Here is an 11,110-nt window from a genome sequence, read left to right as displayed (position 1 = left end):
AATAACAAATAAAGAGCTAACAAGAACGACTAATAAGATATGTAGGTTAAAATAGCACGATCTAGCTAATTTTCGGACTGGTCATTCAAAAATCGCCAGCGTTTGTCAAGTTAATGAAGATTAACCATTATTTTGCTGCAATAGAGATCGATCCAGCATAATATACTGGAGTTCGGTGCACCTGTGTATGAACTTCCAGTATATTATGCCGGACCAGTATACTTTGCTGGCTCCAGTATAATATACTGGAGACTGGAGCACCAGTGCTCCAAACTCCAGTATATTATGCTGGACCAGTATATTATACTGGAACTCCAGTATATTATGCTGGAGTATTTTTCCGGATTTTGAACAGTGTTTTCGTTCAGATTTAACTTTACATGAAAAATGGCTAAATTTCGATTACTTTTGAAACTGTGGCTATTTTTGAATGACCACTTGTAAATCTGGCTATTTTTGAATTTCTCTCGATATTTAGAGCTACGAGGCTTTACAGACCCACCTGTTTGGGGTGTTGTCGAAGATATCTCCAACGACAACTTTCTCTTGTATGCATGTATTTCAATAAGTTTTTCTCCGGTTTAGGATCCGATCCGATTTGATCCTGTGGTCCGCTACTGGATCTGGGCTAGTTCCAGGGTGGTCCAAATGAAATGGTAAAAATAGCATGGTATAGCCAGTTTTCGGACTGGTCATTCAAAAATAGCCAGCGTTTACCAAGTCAATGAAAAATAGCCACGATTTTGCTGCAACAGAGACCGGTCCAGCATAATATACTAGAGTTCGGTGCACCTATGTATGAACTCCAGCATATTATGCTGGACTGATATACTTTGCTGGCTCCAGTATAATATACTGGAGACTGGAGCACCGGTGCTCCAAACTCCAGTATATTATGCTGGATTGGTATCCTTGCTGGAACTCCAGTATATTATGCTGGAGTTCTAGTGTACTTATGCTGGAACTCCATCATATTATGCTAGAGTTCCAACATACTTATCCTGGAAATCCAGTATAATATGTTGGAGTTCAAGTATACTTTCACTTGGTGACGACAGGGGGACGTAAGGGTGTAAATTCGAGTGAGGTCGAATTGTGACCCGTTATGAATTCAAACAAGGTCGAATTTTAATTTCACTTGGCGACGGCCGGGGGCCGTAAAGGTGTAAATTCGAGCGAGGTCGAATTGTGACCCGTTATGAATTCAAACGTGGTCGAATTTTAATTTCACTTGGCGATGTGCTGGTTTGGTAGAGTGGTGAGGATGTCGCACGCGGTCTTGCTTTTATTGGAGAATATTACTCGTTGTCGTATCGTTTATGCATGCATCGGGATGAGTCCCAGTTTATTTATTCTTGCTTTTATTATTGAATATTATGCGTTGTTGCATAGTTTGTATGCATCGGTGGAGTTTCAGTTTATCTAGCCCCTTAATTGCTCGGCCTGGAGAGGCCGTTGACGGGACGGGCGATGAACTTATTGTTTGGGCTATTGGGCACCCTAGGACTTCATCAATGCATACGAAGTTCGGACGTGATTCGTAATACTTAGTCGGTTGAATTGGCATAGGATTGTCATGGCGAGCATACGTGCAAGCTTTTCGAGTTCTTCTGCCTGTGTTGGAGAGACTGTACGTTCCATGGGCTCACTGCTTAGTCCCAAGTTATGGAGATTATTTCTTAATAATGTCATCCTGTTCTGATCCGTTTCTGTTATTTGTAATATGGTACAGTGCGGAGGGTTTTGCTCGGCTGTCGCCTGCGAGATGATATGCTGCGGAACGTTTTCCTGGTGCGTTCGGTGGCGTTTGTTCCTTTTTCGCGTACCTGTGAGAATGCTCGTGTTCCTATCCCGATCCAGAAAAAATGACAAGTTAAACACAAACAAAATTGCATGTTACCTTGACCTAGTAAGTCGATAAGGGGAGAAGGGCATTGCAGGACGACTCGTTTCATCCCGTACTCGAATGGCGGTTTCAGATTTGGCAGCCTCGTGTTTAGCTTCGCCATTAGTCGCGTCTAGGCATCTTTTGGGCTGAACTTACTTTGCCCGTTGGGATCTCGAGCTCGAGTCTCGGTCTGATCCCGTTCGATGTGCGTAACAAATAAGGGAAAAATGTTATACTCCATATATAAATTACACTGTGTGCATACGGGTACAAAAATAAGGTAGGATAAGCCGGTTATTTCAAAGAATCACACAGTAGGATATCGTCCCTTCCTAAAAGGTGGAAGTACATATTAGCATATCACGTTAATACGGCAAGTAGGATTGCGGACGTGCTAAGTGCGTAGTGGTTGTAATCCCACTTTGAGTACTCATACGACGTGTCAAACCAATCACTGCAGGCGAGGCGCAGATTTTGTATAGATATTAAACATAGTTTCGATTTCATATAAAGATCTAACCCTGATTGGTTTGGTTATTTCAGAAGCTTACCTACAACTTTCTCAAGTTGGTGTTTATACTGAGAGGGTGAGGCTACGACAACCGGGAAGTGAAACTCTGGGTGGCTATAGATCTAGAGAGAACTAAGATTTTGGCTAGAAAATCCCCACAAACGGCGCCAAATTATTTCGCCAAAAAGTGATCAGCTTTTTGTTAAACTAATTAATGAGAAAATAGAGGATAAATCCTAGTCAAGTATAATTAACTCTAGATCTAAGATAGAAGAGGAGAGTAAGCAAGCATAGCACACATAAGATTTAACTATAACAGTGGTCGAATCCCATTATATAAGAAGAGGACGGTGATCTTCATAACATTAAACAACAATTAAAAAGAATGTAAATGAGAAGGGTCACCGATCTTTAACAAGGTAAACCCCATACCCTTGATATATATGATGAGACTAATGATATATATACTGAGGATCTGAGCTTCCTTGCTTCTCTTTCCTTCTTTATGGAGAGGGAGATGAAGATCTCTCCTCCTTTTCTGAAAGATATCAGTGTGTGGATCCCCCCCCCCCTCTTGCTTCTCACTTAGTTTATATACTAGGTCTTCTTCTTTGCCCAACGGTCATTAACCATAGTACTTAAGTCGTTTGACTATTTTACGGGTTGACCCCTTGAAATACTGTAATATCCAATTCGCCTCTCAAGCGTTCTGAATACATGACCTCGGCCGTGGCCGAGGTGCGTATCTTAATAACGCTATATGGATACAACTATCCCAAGTAACTTTCCGTCATTCCTTTTCACGCCGATTCTTGTCTCGTCGGATTTTGACCCACACAATCTATAGCATCAAAGATAGTCGATGCTATATGTAGCTATAAATTTTCTGGCTATTGGCTATCGTAACTGAAAGTACTGCCAATTGGTGGCATCTTTTTCATGTGTAAGATTTCTAGAGTCAAAAGCGAATGTAAAATGCCAATGATTTAAGTTTGTGCGCAACTAGTACGTACTGTGGTAATAAATTATTACTCTCTCTGTTTCATATTAAATGAGTTAGTTTGACTCGGTACAAAATTTAAGAAAAAAGAAAAAGATTTTAGGAACTTGTGGTTTTAAAAGCTTAAGGGGTTAAAAGTTTGTGGGGCCATGACATTTGTGTGGTTATAAAACTTCTCATTAAGGATAAATGGGTAAAATGAAAGAGTTTAAAGTTGAATTATTTCCAAATTTAGAAATGTATCATTTATTTTGGAACAGACTATAAAGGAAAGTACCTCATTTAATATGAAACGGTGGGAGTATTATTATTATTATTAGGAGATAACCGTTTTTCTTTTTCATCTTTCTAATGAAAATCAAAACTCCTGACACATGCATGTAATAACACGTTTCAACATGATGATGTTAACGTATTGGCATTAGGCTTCTGTGTTTTAAATGAGAAAAAAATTACTACTAAACAATTGGCCAGAATTGACTTAACAGTAAACTTTGATCATAAATGTTATTTAAAAAAAAAATGTAATCATGCCCAAAGTTTAAAAAATTGGTGGAGAATATATATGTCTTCAGGTTCAATCATTCTAGTCCGCATTAACCCACTTAAAAGATTAGATTACTCGCATTATGCTACTAGCCCAATGTCAAAAAAGTTTTGTCAAACAATATATAGAGGAAAAATTAAAGGAGAAACACATGAATTTGATTAGAGTTAATAACTTTAATAATTACACAAGTGGGTCATTTTCTTAGTAACTAAACTTTATGGTTTCAAATTAAGGAGAAAAATAAATATAAAATGTTATGAAATATAACTCAAAGTAAATAAATATGGAATAAGGAAATAAAAGCAATTTAGTAAAACATGAACAAGAAATGGAGATAGAGAGAAGGAAGAGATTTTCTTCTTCAATTGTGTGTATTTTCCTATCTATTACAAGGCCTTTATATAGGCATAAAAAGTGAAGAAAATATGTCATGGAATATGTCATTGAACATAGAAAATATGTCATGGAATATGTCATTGAACATAGAAAATATGTCATTGAATATGTCATTAAACATTTGACATGAAGATCATGGAAGAAGAGTAGACATCTACCATAATATGATATTTATCATAACACTCCCCCGTGGATGTCCATAAATAATGTGTCTCGTTAAAACCTTATTAGGAAAAAACCCCATGGGAAAAAAAATCTTAATGAAGGAAAAAAAGTACACATATTTAGAAATACGCCTTTTGGTTGCCTCGTTAAAAACCTTGCAAGGAAAACCCGGTGGGACAAAACCTTGTAAGGGAAAAAGAGTACACCGCGTATTAACTCCCCCTGATGAGTGCATCAGTTCACATCCTTCAGCCTTCGCATCCCAATATTGTACACCAGTTTCTTGAAGGTTGAGGTCAGTAGAGATTTGGTGAACAAATAAACCATATTATCACTTGAACGAATCTGTTGCACATTGATATCACCATTCTTTTGAAGATCATGTGTGAAAAATAACTTTGGTAAAATGTGTTTTGTCTTATCTTCTTTTATGAATCATCCCTTCAATTGGGCTATGCATGCTGCATTGTCTTCATACAAAATTATGGGTAGTTTGTCACACTTCAAACCACATTTGTCTCGGATAAGATATATTATAGACCTCAACCAAATACATTCTCGACTTGCTTCATGAATAGAAATTATCTCAGCATGATTAGAAGAAGTAGCCACGATTGATTGCTTAGTCGATCGCCAAGATATGGCAGTGCCTCCACATGTAAACACATAGCATGTTTGAGATCAAGCCTTGTGTGTGTCAGATAAATACTCTACATCGGCATAACCAACAAGATCGGGATTGCAATCATTGCCATAAAATAAGCCCACATTGGTAGTCCCTTTTAGATAACACAATATGTGTTTGATTTCACTCCAATGTCTCCTTGTAGGAGCAGAGCTATATCTTGTTAAGACATTAACTTGAAAATGTTATGTCATGCCTTTTAGTGTTAGCAAGATACATTAGCGCATCAATTGCACTAAGATATGTTACTTCAGAACCAACAAGTTCTTCATTATTTTCAGGAGGTCGGAATGGATCTTTATTTATATCGAGTGATCTCACAACCTTCGGGGTACTAAATGGATGTGCTTTATCCATATAAATTCGCTTTAAAATCTTTTCAGTGTACGCTGATTGATTGATAAAAATTTAATTTTTCATATACTCAATTTGTAGACCAAGACAAAATTTTGTCTTTCCAAGATCTTTCATTTCAAATTCTTTCTTTAAATAGTTTACTGCTTTAGGAAGCTGCCTGGGAGTTGTAATGATATTTGAATCAACATATACAAAGATTATAATAAATTCAAATTCATATCTTTTTATAAAGATACAAGGACAAATTGAATCATTCTTGTACCCTTCTTTCAATAGGTACTCACACAGGCGATTATACCACATGCGCCTTGATTGTTTCAATCCGTATAAGGATTTTTGAAGCTTTATTTAATAGATTTCTTGGAAACATTAATATGCTTCAGAACAATTCTAATCCTTCAATGATTTCCATTATATGCATATCAATTTTTCATGTATTGCTAGATTAAAACCTGAAATAATTATATCCACCATAAGAGAACATGTCTCCATATAATCAATGTGAGGATATTTACTAATTTTCTTGTGTCTCAAGTCGTCTTTATGTCTATCGGCATGAACTTTTTGCACAAGAATACATTTATACCTCCATTGGCTTTATACTTTCAGGTGTTGGGACTATCCGCCCAACTTCACATTTTTTCAAGTGAAGTCAATTTTCATTGCGTATTTTTTATTTGGCTAATCATTTATCTGTCCAAATTTCATGACAAATTTGAACTCAAGATCCTCGTCAATATTAATAATATTGAGCGCTACATTATGTTAACAATATCATCGAGAATCATTTTATATCGGTTCAATTATTACACAATAAAGACATAACTTATTGAGATCTCTTTATCTCATTATTTTCAGGTACCTGAGCCTCTCACATGAGGTCTTACGAAGTGTTATGTCGTGGTGCTCTTCTAGAGCACTTGCCTCCTTGTTATGACCATTTTGCCCATCTCCTTCTTCAAGGAGTTTTATCTTTGGAACAGATTGGTCTGTTACGTTTCATGCATGCCATAGACTCTGTCCCTCATGGACTTTATTCTATTTGGAGCATTAACAGCTGAAATATGACATTTAGCTTTGGGTCAGCAAATGCGTCTGGCAATAATTTATAAATTAATTAACACTTGAACTTCAAGTTCATATTTTCTTGTACGAGGATCTATATGTATTCATAATAATTCATTTCATGTATCACTTTCTCAGCTATCCATTTTCTCCCCCAAATGTTGGGATCACCAACACATTTCCCAACCTTCTTTGGGAACCCATCTTTGTGCATTGTGGTGGCATAATTAAATCATATAGCACATTCATATTTTATATAGAAATTATTTGGTTCCTGACTCTGAACCGATTGTGGCAGAGAGAAATTTTCATAACTTGGCTAGATGCGTACAAGTACTGGTGTATATTAAATAATACATCTCATACCAAATTTCATTTTTGAGAGTTTTGTTCTCATAACCAATGATTTAGCTATAATTAGAAGCATACAATTTCTGCTAAACCAACTTGGATTTGAACCAGTATTATCAAGATAAATCATCATAATTTATATTCTGGAATTGTGCTCTAATAATTTGAGCAAGCAATCTTGCAAAAACCAAACTGCAAGTTGATAACAAATGCACATGTGACCATAAAATAGATGCATCTATTAAAATCATATAATAGTAAACGGTCCACATGGCAGGTGACTGGGCCCATATATATATCACATTTTATTCCTTCTAGAAACCAAGGGATTCAATCCCAACCTTTAACTAGTATATCATGAGAATAAGCAGCACAAGAGAATTCTTGAAGAATCTTCTATTCTTCAATATGTGTCAATGTAATTCTTAATTAATTTTTCGCATCATAATTGAACCGATATGGTCAACCGGTCATGCCAATTAATATTTATTTTAGTAAATCTCTAGTTTACTTGTGGCATATGATTCCAGCATCATGCTTATATTTGTGTAGTACAAATAGAAAGAAGATCGGGTAACCTTTCATATTTACCCGGTATGATTATAGAAATATGAAGATATTCAATCTTCCTTTCATTTATAGTCTCAATATGCCAATTACTTTGACTTATATATTTGAAACTCAAAAAGTTTCTTTTGAGACAATGTCATGAATAAGTTTAATCATCCGAATAGTAACAAATTAGTTTTTCCGGAGTTCTTAACAACTTTTGTACTACAAGATCTTTTATCATACCATTCATATAGTAAATGTTTCCTTCACGGATAAAATTATATCATAATAAATTATCATGGTCAAAATCATCATAAGCAAAATCATTTCTTGCTTTAATTTTGCCTTTAATAACTTTTATAAGGCATGACAAAATAATATTTGGCATATTACATGTACACGACCAATGACATATTCATGTAACCACACAATAATATTTATTCTCTTTATTTTACTCAAACCTCCTTTAGAGGTGAGTTGTGTGGTATTCATATAATCACGAAATGCATGTCTTTATTCATTGCTTTTATCACATATTGTCACATTCAACTTTAGGAATGAGTTTGCATTCCCAAAGCTTATCACAAGTCACTTTCTCTTCAAGGAATGTATCATAATCAGCGACGTGCTTTATTATTTTCATACCAATTTGATGGTAAGCATTGTCTTCACATTTTGAAGGACTATTTTGAGAACCCTTATTATTCTCCTTTTATAATCATAGTGATGATTATTATTATTTTGATATTTGGAACGCCCACGTTCATTGTTCAACCACTTTTCTTCATTGAAACTTATTATGCACTGCTATCACATTCACTTCAAGAATGGAGCAAATCAAGTGGGACAATTTTCATGCCTTTTCATGAAAAATATATTATTTTTCTTTAGTCATTATTATATCATCAGTATGGTACATTGGGACTCAAACCCAATGTCTTACCAATATAAAGGCATGTTAGGACATAATAAATTGAGACTCAAACCCAACTCTTATCATTATGGAGCATCAAGACTTGATCCCGATGTCTTACCCTCAATCAATGGCATAATAGGCTAAACAATATTGAGATTCATTCTCAAGCCTTAATTTCAATCACATGCCAAGAAAGTTATACACAACTAATTTGCAACTTAGCAAATCAAATTTGCTTTCTTAAATAAGTGTACAAATCTCAAATCAGCGTAAAGCTTTATTAATTATTTGTAGCATCTATATGAAATACAATTGTTTGTAGTCAGAATATTTCTTCTAAATTCTATTAGAGTTTAAAAGGATCATAAAATCATTGTCATAATATTTATTGAGTCTCTCTCAAAAATATTGTTGTTTTCGGGGTATACCCTACCTATTGGATTTGATTTAACGCCATGACTTTCCTTCACTCAATTCAACCAAGCAATTAGTGAATAAATTTATCAAAAGTACACCATATAGGTAACAACACATATATAGTACTAATACATAAATTCAGCATTTATATTACCTGAAAAGTGACATTATAGGTAACAACTTACCAGTTGTAGCTTGTGCATCATTCATATAAAATACTTAAAAATGGTAAGTCAGTAGCAAGCATCAAGTAGGTCATGGATACTCAAAAATACCTCTTCTAGTAGTCATACTAATCATTGTTTGCTTTCAAATGATACGACCATAAATTATGAAGTATACTTTCTCAATAGCTGGTTTGTTTTCCAAATTTCAAAGAAGTAATTAATCAACCTAGATAAAGATGTGAAGTATTTCTTGTTTTCTTCAAGATGATTTATGCTTTTAATCAGTATGACCAATTTTATTTTATTTTTATTCCTTTTTTTGGTACTATATGTAAGTGTAAAAATACAAAAGGAAAAAAAAATATTCATCCAAGTAAAAGAAAATGTTTAAAGCGGCAGGACAGATTGAAGATAGTTAACACATAAATATGCATAGGACAATTTATATAAAATATCCTTGGTTACCATGACATGCATCATATCAACAATTAACTGCTACTATGATTTTCACATATAGAACTTCGAAAATTTTATTCCATTCATGTGATATAAAAGATGTAATATTAATATGTGCTTATGCAATACAGGTGTAGTACGAAGTTGTGTGCATATGAGATTTTAAAGGAATGACAAGTATAAGATAATCATACCTTCTTACATTTCATTACTTACCATATGTAGTTTCTCTTTACATTTAACCATGTGATGATATGTATGACTTCTAATTGTAATTTCCGGATGTAGGAAAATTTTTGTAGATATATATACAATTGGTTAGAGACTCGTGCTGATAACGTGTTATGAAATATAACTCAAAGTAACAATATGAACAAGGAAATAAAAGCAATTTAGTAAAACATGAACAAGAAATGGAGATAGAGAGAAAGAAGAGATTTTCTTCTTTAATTGTGTGTATTTTCCTATCTATTACAAGGTCTTTATATAAGCATGAAAAGTGAAGAAAATATGTCATGGAATATGTCATTTCACATAAAAAATATGTCATTGAATATGTCATTAAGCATTTGACATGAAGATCATGGAGGAAGAGTAGACATCCACCATAATATAATATTTATCATAACATAAAGGTTGTTTTCGAATCTAGTAGGTTAAATTACACTCTTACCACTTAATCCATTTTATGATCAAAGAAACTTCATATTTATATCGCGTCATATGAAAGGTAAATACTTTCCCGTAATAAGTGTTTATATTAAATCAAATAATTTAATTGTAGCAGTTAAAAATAAAAGTGATCATATATATATATATAATTTAGATATATATTTTGCATTAATTGATTTGCTGTCTTGTAAACACCTATTAATTGTTCAACTAATAACCCACTGAACTTTTTGTTTTCATCGATCTATTGCTAAGACGATACCTAAATATTAACCGCATGCAAGTGCTACAGTTTTGTGTTTTGTTTTAAACGTGATTCAAAATGTTGTGACTAAAAAAGGCTAAAAAAACAAAAGGCATGTGGAGCCCCCTAAGCACTTAAATAAATACATGCTGGGGCCTGAAGTGAGAGCAAATTATTATTGTACTACACATAATTATTACCTGAATAGGAAAAGTTAGAAGGAACGTATACTATTGAGATGGAAATCTGAGTGCCATTTTCATTCTACTAACTACTTACTATAAATAGATCCATGTATTTCAAACTGGAATGCACAACCTTCTCTTATCCTTGTTCGTTCTTAATTATCACAATGGCGAGCGCTTGCAACGAGTCTTTCTGCAGCAACTATATGCTGCTAAAGCCAGAGGAATATAATGTAGTGTATTAGACTTGGCACGTATCTTGTTTTCCAGTAAGTAGACTGCCCTGATCAAGAAATGACTAAGGTGTCATTTCCACAAATTAAAGATGGATAATTTTTATTTCCATCCTAGCCCAAAAGATTTTTCAGTCTGCTGCTAATCCTTTGGCAATGCTATTGAGCACTGGCTTAACCTTCTAAACGTTATCGGCGGCTTCTTCCGTCTTGTTTTCAACGCCTTAAGAGGTAGGTACTGCCCTAGCTACTTGAAGCTACTCTTTATCAATAATATAATGGAGTATTAGTACTATAAGA

At 34.4% G+C, this 11,110-nt stretch overlaps 1 protein-coding gene across 2 annotated transcripts in view; it reads left to right on the top strand.

Moving 5' to 3' along the window:
• The first annotated feature begins 10,727 nt into the window (after positions 1 to 10,727).
• Positions 10,728 to 11,110, top strand: part of LOC104212191 (triacylglycerol lipase OBL1-like) — a 2,933-nt gene continuing 2,550 nt past the window's right edge. Inside the window, exon 1 of one of the 2 annotated variants that reach the window (XM_070167905.1) lies at positions 10,728 to 11,041. The gene's annotated coding sequence lies outside the window, so the exon portion shown is untranslated. Of the gene's footprint in view, positions 11,046 to 11,110 lie in introns of both variants that reach the window. The other variant, XM_070167906.1, reaches the window with a different exon arrangement.

The sequence above is a fragment of the Nicotiana sylvestris genome, chromosome 2, assembly GCF_000393655.2.
Source record: "Nicotiana sylvestris chromosome 2, ASM39365v2, whole genome shotgun sequence".
NCBI classification, from domain to species: domain Eukaryota; kingdom Viridiplantae; phylum Streptophyta; class Magnoliopsida; order Solanales; family Solanaceae; genus Nicotiana; species Nicotiana sylvestris.
This window is presented reverse-complemented; position numbering and strand designations above follow the sequence as displayed.